The sequence below is a fragment of the Aotus nancymaae genome, unplaced genomic scaffold, assembly GCF_030222135.1.
Source record: "Aotus nancymaae isolate 86718 unplaced genomic scaffold, 86718_ANA_hifiasm-v0.15.2.pri h1tg000036l, whole genome shotgun sequence".
Taxonomy (NCBI): Eukaryota; Metazoa; Chordata; class Mammalia; order Primates; family Aotidae; genus Aotus; species Aotus nancymaae.
This window is the reverse complement of record NW_026988450.1, coordinates 14,963,260-14,984,996: the sequence shown is the minus strand read 5'-3', so window position 1 is coordinate 14,984,996 and position 21,737 is coordinate 14,963,260. Positions and strand designations below refer to the sequence as shown.

The 21,737-nt window shown below is 35.0% G+C and overlaps 1 long non-coding RNA gene and 1 other non-coding gene across 3 annotated transcripts in view; one reads left to right on the top strand and one right to left on the bottom strand.

Annotated features, from left to right (window-relative positions):
* The window catches only part of LOC135278011 (uncharacterized), a 457,249-nt gene that overhangs the window by 80,141 nt on the left and 355,371 nt on the right, over nt 1-21,737 (top strand). The window lies entirely within an intron of this gene.
* LOC135278108 (U6 spliceosomal RNA) lies at nt 16,283-16,389 on the bottom strand. Its single transcript, XR_010345667.1, has one exon. It is a non-coding gene; the product is annotated as a U6 spliceosomal RNA (small nuclear RNA).

Sequence of the window (21,737 nt, the reverse complement as noted above, 5' to 3'; positions counted from 1 at the left end):
ATAATTGCACTCAGTAGGAAGTTTAGCAGATTTGACATTAAGGATAATAAAGGAGGGCTATCAGCTAAACTATTTTCTTTCCAAATATAAACTAAAGTAGTGAGATTCATAAGTTTACAGTCAGAGAACAGAGCCTTGTTCTTGTAGTGGATTAGCTTTTGATTTAAAAAATTATTTAAAAAGACATACATTTTTGAACTTTTCTATGTAAGAATACTCTGTATTTTACTTTTATTATAAATTTGTATTTCAGAGTTGACTGTAGGGGATGTATGGAAATGGCAGTTAAACACTCACAGAAAGTTTGTTTCATTCAAAAATTGCTGTAATTTTTCTTTTCCTTCCCTTCCTTCCTTCCTTCCTTCCTTCCTTCCTTCCTTCCTTCCTTCCTTCCTCGGTTCCTCCCTCCCGCCCCCATCCTCCCTTCCTCCCTTCTTCCCTTCCTCCCTTCTTCCCTTCCTTCCTTCTTTCTTCCCTCCCTTCTTCCTTTGAAACATGTATTTACTACATAGGCTGCACGAGGTAAGGTTTTCTTACTTTCATACTGCTACTATTTATATTCATTATAACATAAATCTGTTGAAAACGGAAAACGTTTAAAAACGTTTATTTCCTCTATGGTAAAAAATCTTATGGCTTCTTTTTAAAAGAAAAATATTAAGCCAGATTAGAAGGAAAAAACATAATACCGGCTGACTATTTTGAATGGTGCAGGTAAAACTAAAAATTGAATTAAAAATGAGGATACAGAACAACAACAACAAAACACATTAACTGAATTCAGGAAGGCCCTACTTACACATTGGTATTGATTGCTGCTTTGCACCACTTATGCAGAATTAACAGTGGCTTTTGCCATATTCTAGATAATTCTTTTTGGGTTTGATATGCATATTAAGAGGATAAGTCGTACATGTGATTTTGGGCAAAATTCAGGGCTGTAGGACATAAGCAGAGCTTTCATTTTCTAGCTTTTCATCCTGTATTTCTTTCATAGATCATCAAATACAGGCATGTCAGAATTCTGAGAAACAAAGTAAATGGCTATTTTTTTCTTCCTGAGGTCAGTTGCATTCCTTATATCATTGGAGAACTTTAGTTACAGCAAATTTTCCTGTTGATACACAGTAGGTATAATTGTGTGTACACGTATGTGTCTAAATTAGCCATAGGTTTCTAAGCAGGCTCTTTAAGAAAGGTTACAGTATATATATGCTACATACCTATTTGAACAAGTCTATTATTAGTAGCTTAGCATATGAAATTTAGACTGTGGTCATGATTTTTGAAAGATTACAAATAGTTGCATCTTACTGGGTACCTTCTCTGAGTTGTGTACTTTTCATATATTCACTCCTAAATTCTAAATGTGTACATCTCTATTTTATAAGAGAAATTAAGGCTCAGAGAGGTTAAGTGATTTGCCAAAAGTAATGCAACCAATAAATGTGAGATGGAATTTTAAAACTATGTTCATTTGAATGCACTCACCCTCTTTATCCCAGCATTTGGATAAAGATTTAAAGTTTACAAAGCATCCTGACATAAAAGATTCCAAGTTCATGAGTTGTAATAGAACAAAAATTTCTAAAATGCTTAAAAAGCAAATGAATTTAATGGGATTTGGGGTAGCTCCACACTAGATGAGGTGACAAGTGATAAATGCATATTATTTTACATTTCATAGAAAGGCTTTAAACAGGATGCAAAATCCACATATTTTATTCAATGTAAGTGGCCTGTTGGGCATAAGTGTTTCAGATGTAGTCTTCTATTTACAAATCAGAACTAAGCACTAGATAATGTACGATGAATGGGATTAGAAAGGAAATATTAAGGATCCTCTCAATTTTTTGTTCTGAAAGAAGACAGAACTCCATTTGCACATATAAATTGCCAGGAGGACTGAGAATTGGTAGATTGTGAATGTTTTTGAGAATTTTTGAAGTTTGTTTATTTTATGTGAAACACTTCAGTATATTTATTATGTCACCACTGCATCTTTGGAACATCCAGAAAAAAAAAAAAAGCAGAAAATTAAAATTATCTTAAAAAAAAAAAAAGATCTCCTAGTCTATTCCAGAGACTGGAAACTAAACAAAATTGTTTGCATTAATTTTTTTTAATTCTGTAATTTAATAATAGTATTAAATAAACTTTAATAATGTTTGGAGAAAAAAATTCACTGTATTAGCTTTCGAGGACAAAGGTGCTGTGAATCTCCTTAGTTTTTGTCTGGTCATTCTATCAGCTGTCAGGAGCTGGGTGGGTTGAAGGAAGGAAATTTAATCACAAAGTATTCAGATACCCCAAATTTTCATTATAAGTCACACAAGTGAAATGGCTAAGGGATCCAGGTCCAAAGTATAATAAACTAAATTATTTTAAATGAATTGTAAGATTTCATACTTTCAGTGACAGTAGCAAATGACTGTGCTTTCCTAGCAATTTATTCAAATTATTAATAGAAAAATGAACACTCCAGGGACAGAGGCTGGGTACAGTTCTTTATCAGAAGGTAATCTTTCATGACCAGACATTACATTATCTTTTACCTTTGTAGTGCTCTTGCCAAATATGTTTAACCTAAATTTAATTGTTAAAAAAAAAACAATTGGAAGCAATTTACATTGTGGGACATTTAAACAATTGTTATGCGTTCTTCAAAAATTTCAGTGCATAGGAGACACGTGCTGAGGAACTGTTCTAGATAAAAGGTGAAGAAAAAGGCATATAGCTAAATGCAATGTGTGGTACATAACCTTTGATTGGATTCAGAGTCTTTCCTCTAAAATAAGTTATAAAAGACATTATCAGGAGAACTGGAGAAATTTTACATACGGACTTTGTAATAGAGAATACTATTGCAACTACATTAAATTTATTGTGTGTGATAATGATATTGCAGTTTATGTAGCAGAATGCCCTGGCTCTTTGGAGGCACATGCTGAAGTGCACAGGGGTGAAATGTCATGATGCTTGTAACCTAAGTTCAAATGGTTCCATGTAAGAAAATATGTTTCAAGTTGAAACATGATTTTGCCAATATTCAACAATTTTGAACTGAGAGACAGAAAACAAATGTGGCAAAAATGTTAACAACTGTTAAATTAAATGAAGGACATGAGAATGTTCGCTGTGCTGTTTCAAATTTCCTATAGCTTTGAAGTGTTTTGAATAAGTTGGAAAAAAGGTTACATTTATTCCTTACATTAGTGAGTTATAAAAATGATTTAGTTGAAATTGGCATACTGTACTCAATGTACACAGCTAATTCCTATTACTCAAGCCAAATAAAACCTCCTCATTCACAGTCACGGGGTTTAGTACTCAAATTATCCAAATAATTGCTTTATGGATTCATGTCACTTTTACAGAACATAGCACTTATGGCTTGTTCATCAGAAAACCGTTTTGAAGTGTAGCTTGTAGTTCCAACTATAGGAGTATCCTTTGCTGTATTAATGGGGATATATTCTTACAGAACTCAAACATTCTAATGCTTTGGTTACTTTAGCAATGGCAAATATAAATATTATTCTTACTTTAAAATTCTGCAAACTAAAATGTTTGTTGTTAAAGTATCTTCATTATACAAATTGAAATGTAGTATCTTCCAGATTAATATAAAATGTATTGAGAAATAATCAATATTTAAATAATCCAATAGGATTTTACATTTCATATGATCTAAAAGATCTGGTTTTAAATCCCGGTAAGTAAATTTGCATTTACTTGATTGTGAGTTCTCTGCAAGCTGCAACAAATAGGCCCTAAAGTACCAGTCTACAGGATTGCAGAAGATGCCCCTGGTGTATGTATCAGGTTGGGATTTGTTTTGTGGTGATCACCCTTTCGGATTGGAAGATCGCATGACAAGGAACTATTAGAGTAAAGGGCAAAGAATTCAATTCCTTGACGTCACTTTTCTTGGACAGGTTTTAAAAATAGGTCATTTAACGTTATCTGGATTTGTGTATTACAGCAGCACCTGCTAATGCTGCTATGTTTAAGGATCTATCGGAGCTTTCATTTTCAGGGTTTCTAGACTGTCTCGATACTCTAAATCTAAATATGCTTTTATCCAAATGGTCGTGAACAACGTCTGCAGCAAATGCATGTTTCTTATATTATACTGCAATTAAAAAATGAATGTTTGCTTTAATATATGCTAAAAGGTGAAAGATGAAAACATGAAATTAACAAAATCATCCTAACATTGGCTAACTCAACATTTGGTTCTTTTAAAAAGGATCTGTGAATTGTGCAATTAGATATCTACTTAAAGATCCATTAAAATGGTAATTACAATTTTCTGAAATTTTTGTGTGTTTTATTTTAATCATGAACATATTAATGTGCTACCTTTTAGCTATTGTTAAATTTCACCTTTTAAATATGTCTAAGTAAGGCTTTTTAGAATAGGCAATTATGTTTTATTATCATGTGCTATTCTACCAACATAAGGATAATGCCACTAATATTGCATGTATATATCTATACAGAGACAGTTTTTGTATACTAGGATTTCATTCAAGAAATATTTTGTCTGACATTTCTGCATGTAAGCCTGTAAGTGATACATAATAAAATAGTAAGAATTAGTTTTGACATAAATATTAAAATCAGATAGCTGATTTAAACACTGGACACCACCTATGTCTTTCTTAATATTTTACAAAGTTCTGTGTTAACACAGCTGCATTTCGGTAATTTATGTAAGTACAGAAATAAATTTGATGCATGTTTTATTCTGTGGAATCACAATTATTTTAAAAACTCTCAAAGCTGCAAATAAGATGATGACCATTCTATACGGTAGAGCAAAAGTACTGCAATGCCACTAGAATCTGATTAAATATAATAAAACCTGCTTCTTTGCTTGCTTGCCAGTGAGTTTTAATCATATAAATTAAAAAGTGGTTATAGTGCCCTTAAATAAAGTACTAATTTTTAGTGATAATCTTAGCTTTCTATGAAGAAGTATTGTATCTCCAAATAAGAAATTGGAATACTAGAATAAGAAAAGTAAGTGATTATTTTTTGGGGATGTTAAGCCTATATTTGCAAAAAACATGGGCATCTAATGCTACATTGCAAGTAATTCCTAAGCCAATAATATTCAATCTGTGCATTAAGAGATCCTGTCTTTTATGTATGTAATTAATTTATCAGATATTGTGATGGCAAGGATTCTTGCAGTATTTTGGCTCACCAGGGTTAGAAAAAAAATAGTTCTAAAAAAAAGTGTCTCTAATAGTTTTCCTACCACTGTGCTTGAGTTTTCTTCTTAAGGACTTTGATATTGGGATCACATGCTGCAGTATTTAAGCTTGATGGGATGAGTTAAGGATAGGGGCTTAATATGGCTTAACTGTCATTTCTGCTTACATTTTAAAGAGTTGGATCAGTGTCATCAGAGCCATCTTTGTGGTCTTGCCTGAAACAACTGAAAATATTAGAAATACAGATGGAATTTTGGGACAAGACCGTACTTTGCATGTTAGGTTAATTTATATTTTGGCTAAGTTGCTTGTTTTATACAAAGGTTTCCATGGGCATTGATTTTTTTTTTTTTCATTCTGTGGACATTAAATGAGAAAGCAAAAAAAAATTTTTTTCCCGAAAGCCAATGGTTTTCTACGTAAATGAGTTCAGACTTAATTTTAATGGAAGTGAAACATAGTCAATAGAGGCAAATTAAAACCATATAATTTTGTAATCTTAGTTTAGCTATAATTGCAGCAATAAAACAGTGGAAAGAATAATTGTGGAACATATGTTTGTGAGTGACATTATCTAGGTGACTTCCCCTTTACGGCAATGTGCTGTCCTATTTGTTTCCCCTCCCTATGTATTGGAATGACAAACCTGCAAGCCTGGAGTTAATGCTGATTGCAGCAGCTGCTTACACATGGAGTCTCCATAGCAACTGTGAAGGTTGCCATGCAACCATATTCTTTTAGGGACAGTGAAAATGCCCAAAGGCTTACTAAAAATACACGAGGAAAAAATCTGAAATTTTCTTACTACTTTTAGTGGTTATAAAGAACTATGATACAAGTTGAAAGCACAGGTCAAGCAAATAAAAACCCAGCCCTGACCTTTCAAAAATTGCTTGCTGTTGCCTGAAATCTCAAGCTTTATTCACAGAGATGACTTTTGATCGATTGTAAAATTGGTAGCTTATGCCAGGCAGCCCTCTAAGACGGGAAGATTCAGTATGGTGCTATTGGTATTCCTTGTGGGGTTAAAGGTCAGTAGAAAGTCATCAATGCAGTATTGATTGGTGGGGCTGAAAAATGCCCATGTTTACACCTTCTCACTGCTTAGGGTTGTGTACTAAACCTTAAGAAGACTCACGCAGCCTCCGAGCGTGCTCTGGAACAAACCATTCCATCAGCAAATGTGACATCACTTCAGTCAGCTCAGCTGTTTCTGCAGTTTTCTATAAATAGCCAGATAAAAAATTGAAGACTACTTGCAGAGAATTTGGCCAACCAATCTGCTTATTCGAATCATTTAAGATAGTCTAAGATTCTGAGTTTTAAACATCTTCAGTTGATACTGATGTTTTTCAATATAAATTGTTATTTTAACAGCAGAATCCTTTTTAGCATACATATAAAATGTGCTGATGTACATGTAATTTTATTATAGTGTGACCCTTTTAAAAAAATTGAACAAACATTGTCCAGCATCTAATGGGGTAGGCTATGTCCTAACATCTGATCATGCATGTTCACATACATATAGAGTTATTGATATCATCTAATTTACTACTTTAGCAACACAAATTTAGTGAATAAATAAGAATATGTCAGACAAAATGGCTATCATCAAATTATAATATTGTAAGATTTTTAAAAATCAGCTGAGGTAATAAATACATTAATATTTGAAAAGAATAAACAGACAAAGAATGTACATAAATTTTCTTTAATCATATTTCACATGTAATCAGTCATATTTTAACATTTTGAATGAAATTTTCTCAGATGGTTACATAGTTATATTTAAAATGAATCTATTCTTCGAAAAATACTCTGAAATTGCAGACTTTTTTAGACTAATAATAGTACAATGTTCTATTATTGAGGGATTTCTCGATTTTCCATAGATTTTGTGCCAGTAAAGATGATAGCAAGTTACGCAGGTCATCGTAATGAAGAATTTTAGTACTTCAAATAGTCAAGACAGACTTCTTGGAAAGCTATTATAGACTGTGTCTACAATTTAACAAAAATATGTGGTCAGCTCACTTATTCTAGTTAAAGGAGTACATGAACACCTTCTTTCCAAGACTTCAAATATCCAGAGTAAACTTAGATGTGAATATAATATGTATGCCTGGAAAACAGGATAAACATTCATTAGTTTGAAGCATCCTTAAGAACACTATAGAACACCCATCTAGTAGGAGAAGCCCGTACTACGTACCAGTTAACTTCTTACTATCGTCTTGGGTTTTTTTGTTGTTGTTGCCAGTAGCTTGTGTTTTTACAATACTTTCATCCCCTCTGTTAGAAAAGATTACGATGAACAACATAAATTTTATCTAAATCTACTCTCTTCTTAAAATAATAAGCCAGATATGCTAGACTATTAACATGCTTTTTCTGTTTAGTATTCCTCCTTAATTGATAATTCATAAAGATGATTGCAAATGATGTTTTAAATTAGTGATGGAATTGAAAAATATAGACCCGTTTTTAAATAAATATTGACTTTATTATTTAAGCAGACAACACCTAGAACCAGACATGAAAGTAATGTGTAGTACAGTGATCTGAAAGTTTTTTGAAAAATTATTATAAAATTTAATATGTAAAAATTAACAAACATTAGATTTGATACCAAGTTGCATGAACACAACTAATACTTTTCAAAATTTCGAAGAACTTAAATTAATATTATTTAAGCAAACTGTAAACGTGTAGATATAAACTATACAATAAGCAGTATGAATAATCTATAGAGCAGGACTCTAGGCTTATATTCCACAAGGCTTCTGTTCCTTAAACTTCATATCTTATGATATAAATGGAAACATGGTTTAGCATTCGAGCATAAAAAAATTAAATTAGTATTGTTATATCACTATCTCCCCTATTCTGGTATTCAGAAAGCATGAGAGAAAAGTATGCTAGTTTTATGATGACTTTCTTTCTCACAGCTGTTTGATATGTATTAAAACTACATATTCATATTTCATTTTAATTTGGTTTGGTTTGAAATTTGAATCTTTGTCAGGGAGTGGTTTTGAATTTGCATTCCATAGCCTGTTAATAAATTTAAGAATATAGGTAGACTGTTTTCACTAGATTTGATAGGCAAGCATCTTTCTGAGATGTGCAGATCTCTAAAATGTTCTGACTTTTTAAGATTATGATAATTAAAATTTTTTTTGAGGAGCCATCCTAAAATAGTGAGAAGAATTTTGTACAGATTTTATTTGAAAACTGAATAGAATAACAGTGTATAACTATGGCTATAGCTTTATTTAATTCATCTCAAAATACCCCTACATGTTCATCTTTGCTCATATGTGATACCATGGCTAAAATTACACTTAATTTTTGAGCACCTGTTCTATATGCTCTCAAGTTTTTAAAAGTAACCATTTAATAGCTTGGAGAGATAAATTACTAATAACAAGATACAATTGTTTATTAAAATGTAATGAAATACATTTTTTAAAAAATTGTGTAATCCTATTTTAACTTAGTATGTCTCAGGGCATTATCAACAATCTAAAAAAGTCAAACTTGAAAAAAATCTTTTTAGCTTTTTTTTTTTCTTCTTTAGCACAGCCAACCATTAAACCTCACGAGTAATGTTGAAAAGATCTGGTTGTGTGCATAGATTGCTCTTTACCCAGGATGCACTTCTGTCTACAAGATTCTGAATAGAGACACACCTGCTAGCTAGCTGATAACACTCTGGGGTCATTTCATTGAAGAAACTGTCAGCCAGGAGGTACTTAAAATAAAGCCACAGACAAAATCATGACCTACACTGTTGAGAGTAAAAAGGTGTAAAAGCAGAAAGGAAATGTAGATAAATGCACATTCCTTTGTACCAAAACAAAACTTTTACATGTAAATTCAACAGAATAGGAAAGAATGGGGAAGAATGTTTCCCTCTACAGTAGAAACAAATTAGATTGTTCAGCTGCACATTTGGCTCTCCGCCAAAGGAGTCGTGTGCCATGCTTGTTTGCCTACCAGTGCTGCTTAGATTGGCAAATGCCCATGCAGTTTGAAGAGGGCAGGCGGATGACTGGATGCCTGCCAGGAAGTGTGTGGGCCTGATGCCACTGCTGGACTCCATAGCCTGGTAGGAATGAGGAGTACAAAGGCATTCAATAATCTGAATGTCCCTTTGCTTCAAGAGAGTGGTGCCAGGCAGCATTTAATGAGAGATTGCTTTGTTACAAAGTCCTCAACATCAAGTGGGCTGGTGAGCTCATTAACCTGACTGCAGCAAATAAAAAAGGCACACTCAGAAGACTCCCATGATAGCCTACTCAATGGTGTAAGAGCCCTTTTGCTTCCTTTATGGTGATCCATTAGCAAGCAGCAGTGTAAACACCATAAAGCAAGCCAGGTTTCTGATTGTTCAACTAAAGTCTGTTTCCCCTTGGGGATTATACCACCAGTTGATATAGGATTTTTCCTCTTAAGGTTTCTATCTACTATATAATGACCTTCTTTGCAATGAAGGATTTTGGGGGTTGCTCTCAACGGCATAGCTCCAGTTAAGGAAACATGAACTGTTCAGGTGTCTGAAAGAAGGTAATGATGTAGGACATACAGAGAAACAAACTACAAAGTGGAGTGATCCCAAGGGGAATCTTGTCAGTGCACTTCTGAAGCCCAAAATGGAGAACACATTACATTACTTTTCTGTGTTCCCTTTATTTTTAGCTTTCATGGAGCTTTACATTTATACAAGAGGTAAGCCACCTCTGCAGTTAGGAGATAGTTAGTTCACTGAGCATCTGTCTCTGAGTGCTGCTCTCACTCTCTGGGGATTGCATCACTTTGCAGAGGCTCTCCAGCAAGGATTCATTTCTCCTCCATTTGAAACGTATTTGGTGGTTGATTGTTCAAAACTTCAACTTGCAGCATCTAAACAGGATGCTGTAAGTTTTGTGTTTTTTTTAACTGTCAAACTGGAAAGGCAAAGGAAGACCAAAAAGAAAAGACAAACCATTTCAACATTACATCTTTAGAAATCTACAGGCCATCTGTTGCTTTGTTACATGTCCAATTACTAATCTGGGGATACCAGACTAGGGGAGTGTATGACTTTAGGGAATGGGGTGAGGACCAGAAAGTAAAGAGCCTGTTACTTTCAGGTCACCAGTTCAAATCCAGAGCTAGTCACTGATGAGTGCCAGTCATTGTCTTTTGATTGATACTTGAGGATCAAAATAAAATGTGCTAATCGTCTTGGTCCCATGTTTAGTTGACATACGACTGTAGTCGTCAAAATTACTATCTATACTTGCAACATAATCTGGACATGGAAGCCATTATTTTTGTTTCCCCAATAATCATTTTGGAAAAAGGATCAAGTTTAACTGTGATGGAACCATGTGTGAGACTGTTCTGGCTCTTTGTTAATATTTTAAAAAATAGAATATGTCAATTTGACGTGTACATATTTCTGAGTGAAAGATGATGCTATGACTAGAGAATTGAATGAACAGGGAAGAAATAATAAAAATGCCATACATTTTAATAACATTGAGTCCATTCATTTGATCATACAAAGCAAAAGTAGCTCTTTACTTTTTCATTTTGTATAAAGAATGAATTATTTTTAATAAAGATTATTGTCTTTATATATGAATGCCTTAAAAATTACTTTTAAATTAATTTAAATCTAATACATATATCTACATGTAGAACAAATAGATATCTATGCATATAGATGCATATAAAGATATCTACATATTTATATATAGATAAATGGATAGAAAAGTCAAGTTAAAAATATGGATGAGTTTATTTTGAACTGGTGTGCTGTTTCAGTTAAAGTGGGAAGCATATAATGAGAAAAGTACCCTTTGTTGGGATAAGGGAAATGGATTTTTGAAGGTCTGGTTAGATCACTAGAATGTCAGAAAGGCTTACTAAATATTTTAGAACTAGTTTCCTGGATGGGGAGTTTTCGGAGGGGAGCCACCACAATTTATTTTTGTCTTGTTCATCTTTGTTTTCCTCTTGGTATTTCTTGTAGTGCTTTACAAAATACATTTAAAAATTTATTTAATTTATTGTATAGAGATTTCTAAGCAGGAAGATAGAATCACATAGTAGAAAAAGCAAGAATTTTGAAGCAATGCAACCCGGGGTTATAATTCCATCTTCTCTTCTCATGAGCTATGCACCCTTGCATGGGTTAGTTGATTTCTCTAAGTCTCAGGTTCTTCACATATGAAATAGACAGGAATGCCTATCTCATAGGAGATTAAAGGGCTCAGCATCTGAAGAGTAATGTGAATGCTGCTGGTATGAAGTAGGTGGTATTGTTACTGTTATTTTTGTAACATTGCTATTTTGAGTTCTTGTTCATTCCTCCATCCTGTTTCTGTTGAGTATCTATCATCCTAGTCTCATTTTATTAAGCCATGTCCAGTGATTTCCATATGATACCTTATATTAAAATTATAAAAAAAAATGATGCCCTATCCCCCACAAAAAGTAACCATCAGATTTGATGCAGACAGCTTATTGATCTACCCTCTCTCACCAAAAGCAGATAGCTGAAAATCTAAGAAAAAAGTAAATCTCCTTTTAAGCTCCACAACATGCCCCATACAGGAACTAGATATCAAGATTCTTTTTATTTTAAAAGCAGTTCAAAATTATATCGACTTTTTTTGTTCTCTATCCTACAAAAGTAGGCCAAAGGCAAACATTCCACTAGGAGGCAGCACAATGTTGTGAGAAGGTCCAGGACTTTGAGGTCAGACAGACCTGGGTTCAAATCAGTCCGGTCATTGTGTGACTTGAACCAAGCCTTTTTGCTCCCCACAAGGCTCCTTTTCTTGCATCCAGGGAGTGGGAACAAGGTTTTCTTTGAAGAGTTATGGTGAGGATGCGTGAAATAGCAGTGAACAATGCCAGGTGCCCGCAAGGCAATTTTATCAGTAATAGTTGCTTGCTGCCTTACTGCTAAAGCCGCAGATTAAGTTGGACTGGAGAGGACTTGGAAAGCTGCCCAACAGCTATGAGAGTGTGTGGTGAAAGGGTGGTAGAGAATGCGCCTTGGCAAACAGCTGGGAATATCAGAGGGCAACACATTGGAATAGCATGGAGTGGAGGGCGGGGGGAAGCAAGTGTTTCTTCTTGAATGTAAGCTGAGTCAATAAGAAGCTGTTCAGGCTTGGATGTGCAGTGGAACTTCAGTATGGCTTATCAGGGATGGAAAAATAAGCATAGAAATGAGCTAGTCCAAGAAACCATCCTCTCTTGGTTAGGCTGTTGCTGTAATCTCTGTGCTGGTCTCCCTTAATCTATTCTTGCCTCTTTAAAATGCCTTCTCCACACTGAAACTGGACTTCTCTCCCCAAACACATATTCTTAATACTGCTTTCTTGACTTTCTTATTCTCATTCTCCTGGCCTGGCTCAGACATCTTTGGAGCATGAAGGGGTAGGAGGAACTTTCAAAAGGAGAAATGACCACAATTGCTATAGTCTAAGTCAATGAACAAAAGCCACCAGGTAAATAAATGTCATTGTCTTCCTGTCTAGAGTCTGTTCGTTTAGTGAAAATGAACAAGCTAATGCTCAGCATACAAAAAAATTAAAGTCCTCATTGGATTCCTCTGTATTTATCATTCAAGTCATACCCCTTTTTGCAATCTCACTTTTTGTCCTCCCTTTATTTAAATTCTTTATATCACTACCCCCAATGCCCCTCCATGAAAATTTCACAAGACCACACATTACTTTAGCCCTGATTATTAGTTATACATTTGCATATGTGTTTGCTCATTATAATGTTTTTGACTTGAAGAGTAGATCTTATAACAGAAGTTATCAAGAGTGATGCCCTGAATTTCCTTTTAGGTGCGATCTTTTCTCAACTTGGAGCTATCATTTTTTGTCATTGCAAAAAATCTTCCTTTTTTGGCTTACCTCACTAATGCCTTCATATATCTTGTGCACCGAGACACATTCTCCCAAATGCACCAAGTCAGTTATTATAGTTCTGCTAACATTACACAAAAATATTGCCAAACATAAAAAAAATGATTGTATTATCACAAACTATCTAAATACGTAAGCTCAATTTGATGTCCCTATTTGTTATAAGGCCCACTAACATACTATAATGCTATTTGTCTCCAAATCTTTTTTTTCTGAGAATAACCATATGCATACTTATATGTAATACAACCATATACTGTCTAGATATAGCTCTCCATGCTTTGTGTGCTAACAGAGCCTCTCAGCCAATACGAGCTAGGGTGACAGTTTGTGCTAGACTTACTCTCTCTGCCAATGAATGTCAGTGTACCATCCTGCAAATGCTTTCAATTTCAGTCTCTCTTTTGTCGTCATTGTATGTTCCTGCAAATATTTTTTACTTAGAATGACTGCCAGAAAAATGTAATGAATTTGCCCACCCCCAAAAAACACAAGCAAGGAATATCTTACCAAGCATAAAAATTAATTTTTGCAAGTGACTGAAGAAACCTAATGCAATGGTGATAAAATCCAGGTAAAGATGGCAGGGAATTAAGGACGAGGGCTTTGGCATTATAAGGGGCATTAAAAACATCAGCACAGCATGGAAGTACTGATCAACTATATTTACAAAATATAGTTGCAAACACTGAAAGCTGTAGGCATGCCACAATTTCAGAGGATTGGAAGAGTATGACAGAGTGACTTCATCCCTCTCTCTAGATGATGCTGAGAGCATTCATTTCTGAACCGGTGGTTCAGTTATTGCTGATTCAGCCCTCTTGCTTATAAAAATGCATTCCCTATGCTAAATGGGATATGCATGTATCTTTTCTATGCCAAGTTCTTAGACTGATAGACTTTTTTGATCCAGGAAAAAGTTTCTTTTTCAGATAAATACTACCCATCACCTTCAATGATTCCTCAATCCTCTGATGATAGACTTTAGGCCATGCATAAATTGTTTCCTGTTTACGTCTCCAGATTTAGGTCTTTTTTATCCTCAGATTGTGCCGTTTTGAATGTGCCATTCCATCATGTTCTTGTCCTCTCACCTTTTTGCCTGGTGAAATATAATCCTCTGGATCTCCACTTTAGTAACCCTGCTGAAGAAAGCCTTCCTTGAACTCCCAGAAGAGGGTAGGCCCTCATGCCAGGCCCCCGTGCAATGTGCCCTCACTCTGTTAACCTTTTCTTCACTGGCCTGTCACAGGTTACAATTCTTGTTTATTTATGGCATGTATTATGATACAATTAGATGACAGCAGGAATTATGTGTGCACCTTTACTCATCATATACCCTAACATCTAACACAGTATGCTTGGCACACTGTAGACACCCCAATATTATCTGTTAAATAACTGAATGGATTCGAACTCACTTTCCAATTTATCTCCCACCAACCTCCCATTTCCGTATCCTCCTTATCTTCTGGTTATCTTAATGACAATATGATACTCCCCAAACACATAATGTACTTTCGTATTTATCTGCCAATGTTTATCATCTTCCTTCAGTATGAAATGCATTTTCTGCTTATTGGAATTATAGCTTCCATGGCTCATTCTCTGATACTCATTTCCTCATCTCCCCACTTAAATTAGTTGCTTCTTTCATCTCCTCTCTAAAACTGAGTTGTTTTTTTCTCAGCCCTTCTACAATATCCAACATTAAATTATATCTTTCTTTAGCAGTCTCCTTTTTTTAAACTTTCACTACACTGCATGCTCTCAGTGGGCCAAAACTATGCAAATGTTCTTTGTTCTTCACCTGTCTTTCATAGCACTTAGCCATGGACCTTGAACACAGATTACGTACTTTGTAATTTTTTAAATTAAATTGAATTGTAGTTAAAAGTTTATTCCCCACATCTTTAGGAGGCTGGGCTTTGCTGGAGAAGTTTCTGACTCTTCTCCACTTGGCTGTACTTTGCAGAGGGTCGTACTGGCAGAGAGACCATGTGTAGGGCTCATGGTGGAAGAAGAGGAGAGGCGCAACAGTGTGGGGTCTGCATGGAGAGGGTGCGCTTAGTAGACGCAGAGTGGTTTCTGCACAGTCTATGTGGGAATCCCTAGGGGTTGAGACTGGTGAAGCGCTAAGCATGTTTTGCTCAGCACTACTCAAAGCTTTCTGTGAACCATTCTTTCCCCTTCTGGAATATCTGCAATAAAGGTCTACATTATTCTTCATGCATCTGGAATTGAATTTGTGGGGTTTGAGATATGGTTGATGATAGGCAAGTCTAGGCCTCAAGACAGTTAGCTTTTTGTAGATTACATATAATGTTAAATGCTGAAAAGAAGAGGTAAAACAGAGGTTAGGAAGGCACATAAATCTACATTTTTTAATAGGTGTCACAGACACAAGGAGAAAAGTCCTTTTAACTCTTTTTACTAAACAATTCATATTATCTTTCTTTTTTTGTCATTTCATTTTTCTACAATGGTCCCCTAATCATTCAGTCATTAAAAAACTTATCATAATGTTTGATGCAGTCACTGATGCGTTAAAGGTCATTCATGGTTTATGGGAAATTACATTGTGTGAAGTGACATATCAAGTCTAGTGGGCTAAAGAAAAAATATACTGATTTTGGGTTAAGGATGTACTTAGGACAGTGGCTGTGATGTGAACACTCACAGCTCACTGAACCTTGTAGATTCTTAAAGAATAAGAATAAAGTTGATTGCCGATGTCAGTCGAATAGGGACATGGAAACAAAGGAAGCCGACTGTTTACCTGTATGTTTTAAACCGCTCATAGCTTAGTCTTGCTGAAATACAGAATGACAGGATTCTAGAGCTGAAGTCTAGAGGAAATAATATAACTCTTAGCAGCAAATTTAAACCCATCAAAGTCAGTCCTAGTAACAAAGATCCCAAGGAAAGAAAACATTACAACTTTTCACTGTGACCAGTTTGTAAAATAATCCTTTTGAGTAAAAAATTAATTTTATGTACAAAATGGGTTTATTGGTGTTAACTATTTTGACCCTAACCTGAAAAATTAGTTGGCAAAAATTAGGAGACATTTAAAATTTATTTATTTATTTGTTTTTTTAGACCAACATTCTTAAAAATATGGAATGCTTCACGAATTTGCGTGTCATCCTTGCACAGGGGCCATGCTAATCTTCTCTGTATTGTTCCAATTTTAGTGTATGTGCTGCCGAAGCGAGCACGACATTTAAAATTTCTTTCTCCCATTGACTTAGGCCTGGGAGTCTCAGTATGTAGGGAATTACCTGTTATTTTCCTAAGAAAATGCTTACTGAAGAGGAACAAGATTCTCTTTCCTCTTGCTCTCAGAGGTAACCAACTCAGCTCTATCTCCCAGTTACATTTGGGTAAGTGAAAACAGGACAATGAGACGATGTCACACTTTTAGCATGTTGTGGTTATATTGTTGTGTACATCTTTCTGTCTCTAAAACAAATAGTGGTATTATGGATACGATAGTCTAAAAAGTTTGTGTAGTTTTCTCATATATATTGTAAGAAGTAGTAAGAATAGAAAAAATGTCAAACATGTCCTCTGTTTAATAAAGATGTGTTAGAACTCAGTTATTAAAGTTATCCAAGCCTTTTCTTCTCCAAACTAAGTACTCTATTACTTCTAAACCCTTTTTATAGGTTTTATATTGTCATGACTTTCACAAATAATAATCAGTCATTCACTATAAGACATTCCATACTCCCCACCCCCTGCCGATATATAGTATTGATCACTGTCTATGTGGAAATAGAGCAGTGAACAAAGAGCCAGGATCCCTGCCTTCTGGAGCCTGCTTTACACTGACCTAAGTCACTGGGGAACCTGAAAAATGTATCAGACACAATTCCTCCATTCTAAGAAATTTCACTCTAGGGAAGGTAAATATAAAATCAATGTTTATTAAACTTCAGTACCAGGGACTGTGAAATGCACTTTCACAAAACTAATGTCATTTAATCTTCAAATATCCCTTGAAGCTATGTATTATTTCCTCTATTTTTGTAGCAAAGAAAGCTGAAATTAAGTAAAATTAAGAGACTTCCAAAATATAACATGGGAAGGTGGAGGCAGCACTGACACTAGGGGTTTTTTTTTTTTTTTTTTTGACTCTAACACCCTTTTTCCTGAAATTATGTCCACAAAGTAATGTAAGGCACCATTGCTTCACAGGAGTTGTGCTATAGCAGTGCATTTCAAACTAGAGTGTGCATATAAATCACCTAAGTACATACATACATACACATATAGGTACATACACATATATGTACACATATATACACACTTATACACACAAATATATGTATATATGTATACACACACACATATATATTATATTATATATATATTATATGTATATTTTGTTTCCAGAATCTGATTCAGTAAATCTCGAGTGGAACCCAAGATCTTGCAATTCTATCAGGCTTCAGGGTGATGTTAACTAGTGCTGCTGGTTCAAAAGTCACACTTTGGGCAGCAGCGGGCTATAGAAATACAGAAGTGAGAAAAGAGTTCAGGAGTGGGGAATGCCCTATAAAAGCAGTGACGTTTAGATGGGCCCTTGATTGACAGGAAGATTTTTCACAAGGCACAAGTGAGGAGGAGAAGGTGGAGCGAGCACTTCAGGTGGCAGAAAAGCTTGAGTAAGGGCATGCAGGTCAGAGAAATAAATGTAGTGTGTTGTGGAATGGGTAAGAAGTCTATGATAACAAAAATGTAGGTAATAGGTAAGTGCATGATGTGTAATTAGAAACCAGAATGGCAATGCCAAGCAGATTACAGAGCTCCTCAAAGTGAGGCTAGGATTATGAAATTAATTATAAATGCAGAAGGAATCTATTGGAGGCTTTTGAGTGTTATTTCTTATCCACTTATGATTTGGGTATTAAAAAATCTACTCTGTCAATGCTGTGTAGGAGGTGAAGAAAGAATAGTGAATTGGGGTATCTTGCAATGATTTCAATATTTAATAATGAAAACTTAAATTTCAACGATAATAGGGAAAACACAAAGGAACAGACCAATGTCAACATTGACAAACTTTGCAAGTGTATTAATGCGATAAGCAAGAGTATGGAAAAAGTCAACAATGAATTCGAAATTTGCCGTCTATGTTAATAGCAAAGTAATGCTACCATTGACAAACTGAGGACACAGAAGAATGAACTGGTGAAAGAAAAAATAATATGCCCACTATATCGTTTGTTCCCAGAACCCACTGCCTCTCTCCACTGGGTCCATTCTTACTGAGACTGTCTTTGGTGCCCATTCCTTGAAGGTATACATTTGGATTGATTCCAGAGTGAGGGTTTGTGGTAAATGTGGCAAAATGACATTTGGTAATAAAGATATTATAAAGGAGAGGGATGTCTGTGCTAGATTGGAAGAGACATGAAACTAGAGGTTTTGAGAGATGAGAAACTGGGAACAAAACAGAGACTGCAAGTTTATTTTGTGTCTTAGTGAATTATGAGCAGGTGAAGTGAAAGTCGTGGGTTGAGAAAATGAGAAGATACAAGGCCGTGACTAGAATACAGGATATCAAAGTAAAATATTTCAGAAGCGAAACAGATCCAAGTGATAAAGTCTAAAGGTACTATAGAAGTGTATGGCTGAACTGGGATGGCTGAGGAAGGCCATTTGAGTTAAAAAGTTCCCCAAGTTTTGGTAATAGATTATCGAATGCATTATTTAAAGGAGTAATATCTACTAGGTTAATGTTTGAAGAGGGTGTGGCTCTATAATTGGTAGATTATGGCAAGAAAGAAAAGTAGCAGGATGGAATTGGACTTAAAGAGCAGAGACTTCGAATGGGAGTGTTAAAGTAGAAGTCTGAAAATGGCAACGAGATGTGGTCTTTGTAATACAGCTTTCTGTGTCTTGTATATATTTTTTGGTGAGGGTCGAGGTAGAATAAATGACAAAAGAGGGGTCAAATGATAGCCCTAGATCAGAAAGAAATTTGAGGACTAAGTGGGGACTGGGGTGGAGATGGAAAGGGAACAAGGTTTTGCTGAAGTAAGAAGGTCAAAAGTATGTATTGTAAACAGATATCAGATAAATGGAAGCATATCTTTAAGTGTGGGGCCAAGATAGGATGGAATAGTAGCGGGAGGAGCCAGAGGAGATATTGTCCTATAGGCTAGCACCTTGGATCCTACCACAAATTTAAAGTTTTTAAATTCCCATGTGGCAAAAGTTACCACTATATCTGAGTAAGAATTTCGGAGAAAAGTAGGTCAAGGAATTTTTTGAGGCTACAGTGTGAAAGGTATCAGCTCCATGAATGCTGAAGTTGATCAGGATAACGACTAGAATTTGAGCAGAGAGAGCCCAACTGAAGATCATTCACAGCTAGTGAGTAGCAAAATTTACCAAAAGGTTAATAATCTTGGGCTCAGTAAGACATATCACTTCTGTGATACATGAAGGAAGAGAAAAATCTACAAATTTAAAGTAAAATAGAAGAGGTTTACTTCAAAGGATAGTAACAATGTGAATGATGAAGTGCTTCTGTAGAAGCCATTTGTCATTAGAATGATTTGGAAGATTGACCAGTCAAGTTATTCCAAATATAATGTTGATGTCCACACATCCTCTAGATTATGGGTAGGCAGAACTTCTAGTTGTATAAATGGCTTTGGAAGACATTCAGTAAGACACAACTGCTTAACTCTGCTCTCTTGGCATGAAAGTGGCCATAGGTAACACCAAAATGAATGAGCATGGCCATGTTCCAATAAAACTTTATGTCTTTACAAAAGCAGGCAGCAAACTGGATCTTGCCTGTACTATGCAGTTTGCCAATCCTTGATCTAGATCTTGATTTCTCCTTCTAAAGGATAAACTTTCCAACATCATTTTGGTATGGACAAGTAGCATTAAGAGAACCAACTACTCATTGATTCCGAATTCATTCTCTTAATCTCTCAATTTTAAATTCTCCCATACCATAGATAAAGGTCTGCCAAAATCATTTTGCCTACCTACCTATTCCCCATGCTCATCCCTGGTTTTGTGGTACTGAGGTTGACTTTCTCTTTTCACCGTTCTTCTTTTGTTTCTGGCATCTGTAAGATGTTGAGATTATTTGAAATAATAATGCTGTTTCTTGGAGTATTAAACCTTATACCCAACTTGATGCCATGAATTTAATGAACATGTATTTTATTATCTGGGTCATTGGCCAGAGAACTGTGGAAATATAGGCAATTTAAACTTTTCTGAAAGATATTAGAAAAATGTTTATTGATCCAAAAAGATTTATAAAACTCTTACTTAAAGTCTGAGTGAAGAATGGGCATGGAGATTCCAAATACTTTCATAAAGAGCTCCTCTCCAATAGACTTAATGCATGTTTCTTCACAGTAAAGGATCCTGACGTGACACAACATCATGTATTTAAATGGTGCCATTCTCCGGAGAATGTGTAGCTTAATGCAATGACTCAGATAAAAACAAAGCTTTGTAATTTGAAGAAACTTTCTGGATAATCACATCATATTCCATCTTAACAGGATATGTCTTTACAGCAGTGTTAAATGTCAATCTAGCATTAAATAAAATAGGCCACTAAGGCATGCTCACCAACTGAGAAATAGAGTTACAACAATTATGAATAACTTTTATCAATTGTTTTCAGTTACTTAAAGTGAGTTTTGCATCTTTGTGATGCTCATAATTTTTCTTTTGCTTTTTTCGCCTGTAGTGCAAACTAATATATTGCAATGTGTATTCAAATTCCCCTTGCTATATAATGTTCATTAGGTGTAACATTTCATTTTAATGTTCCTCTACAATTTTGAATTATATAAATCTAAAATTAGAGCTATCACTTATTTTTCTTTGAGAAAAACTTTTTCTTGTATTGTACATCATAGTTCTGGCACTAATTCTGGTGTTCTTAATGCTATGTTACCATCTTACTGTCCTCTGTGTATTTCAGAACAGGACCTTGTCAAGGTGAGAAAGGAAGGGTGACAGCAGGTAGACAGGGGAATTGAAAATAATTATTTTTATTAGCAATCACACTAATATCTACCTAACAGATATAGGCCAGGTCGGATGGAAGCTGATGCCGGGTGGTATAAATAAGTAGGGGTAGAGAATAAACCACATTTATTTATCTTCTTATTTGTTGCTTCATGATATTTTGAAATCTGATGTTTTCTAACTGTGAATAGTATATTTAATTTACTTTAGGTTGATTTGAATTATGCATATGTATGATGGCATTTTTGTTCTTTGAAGCATGTCAAAATTTAGGGTGAATTTTTAGTTTCTCTGTAGAACTTATTTACTTGGGGAAATGAAGCTACTTAGCTCAGGCTAATGAGATTAAAGTCCTCGGTCCAATATCCCTGCATGAGTCAGATAGCTTTGCTTTGTTCTGCAGACACCAAGTGCATCTGTCATCCAGCCAAACACATTTCAAAGTCCCATCACTAAGTAAATCAGGTGTTGAGATAGAGACGAGGCTGTACAAGTTCATTTCCACAGGAAAAACAGCAGAACATACATTTTTTACAGACAGTGGGTT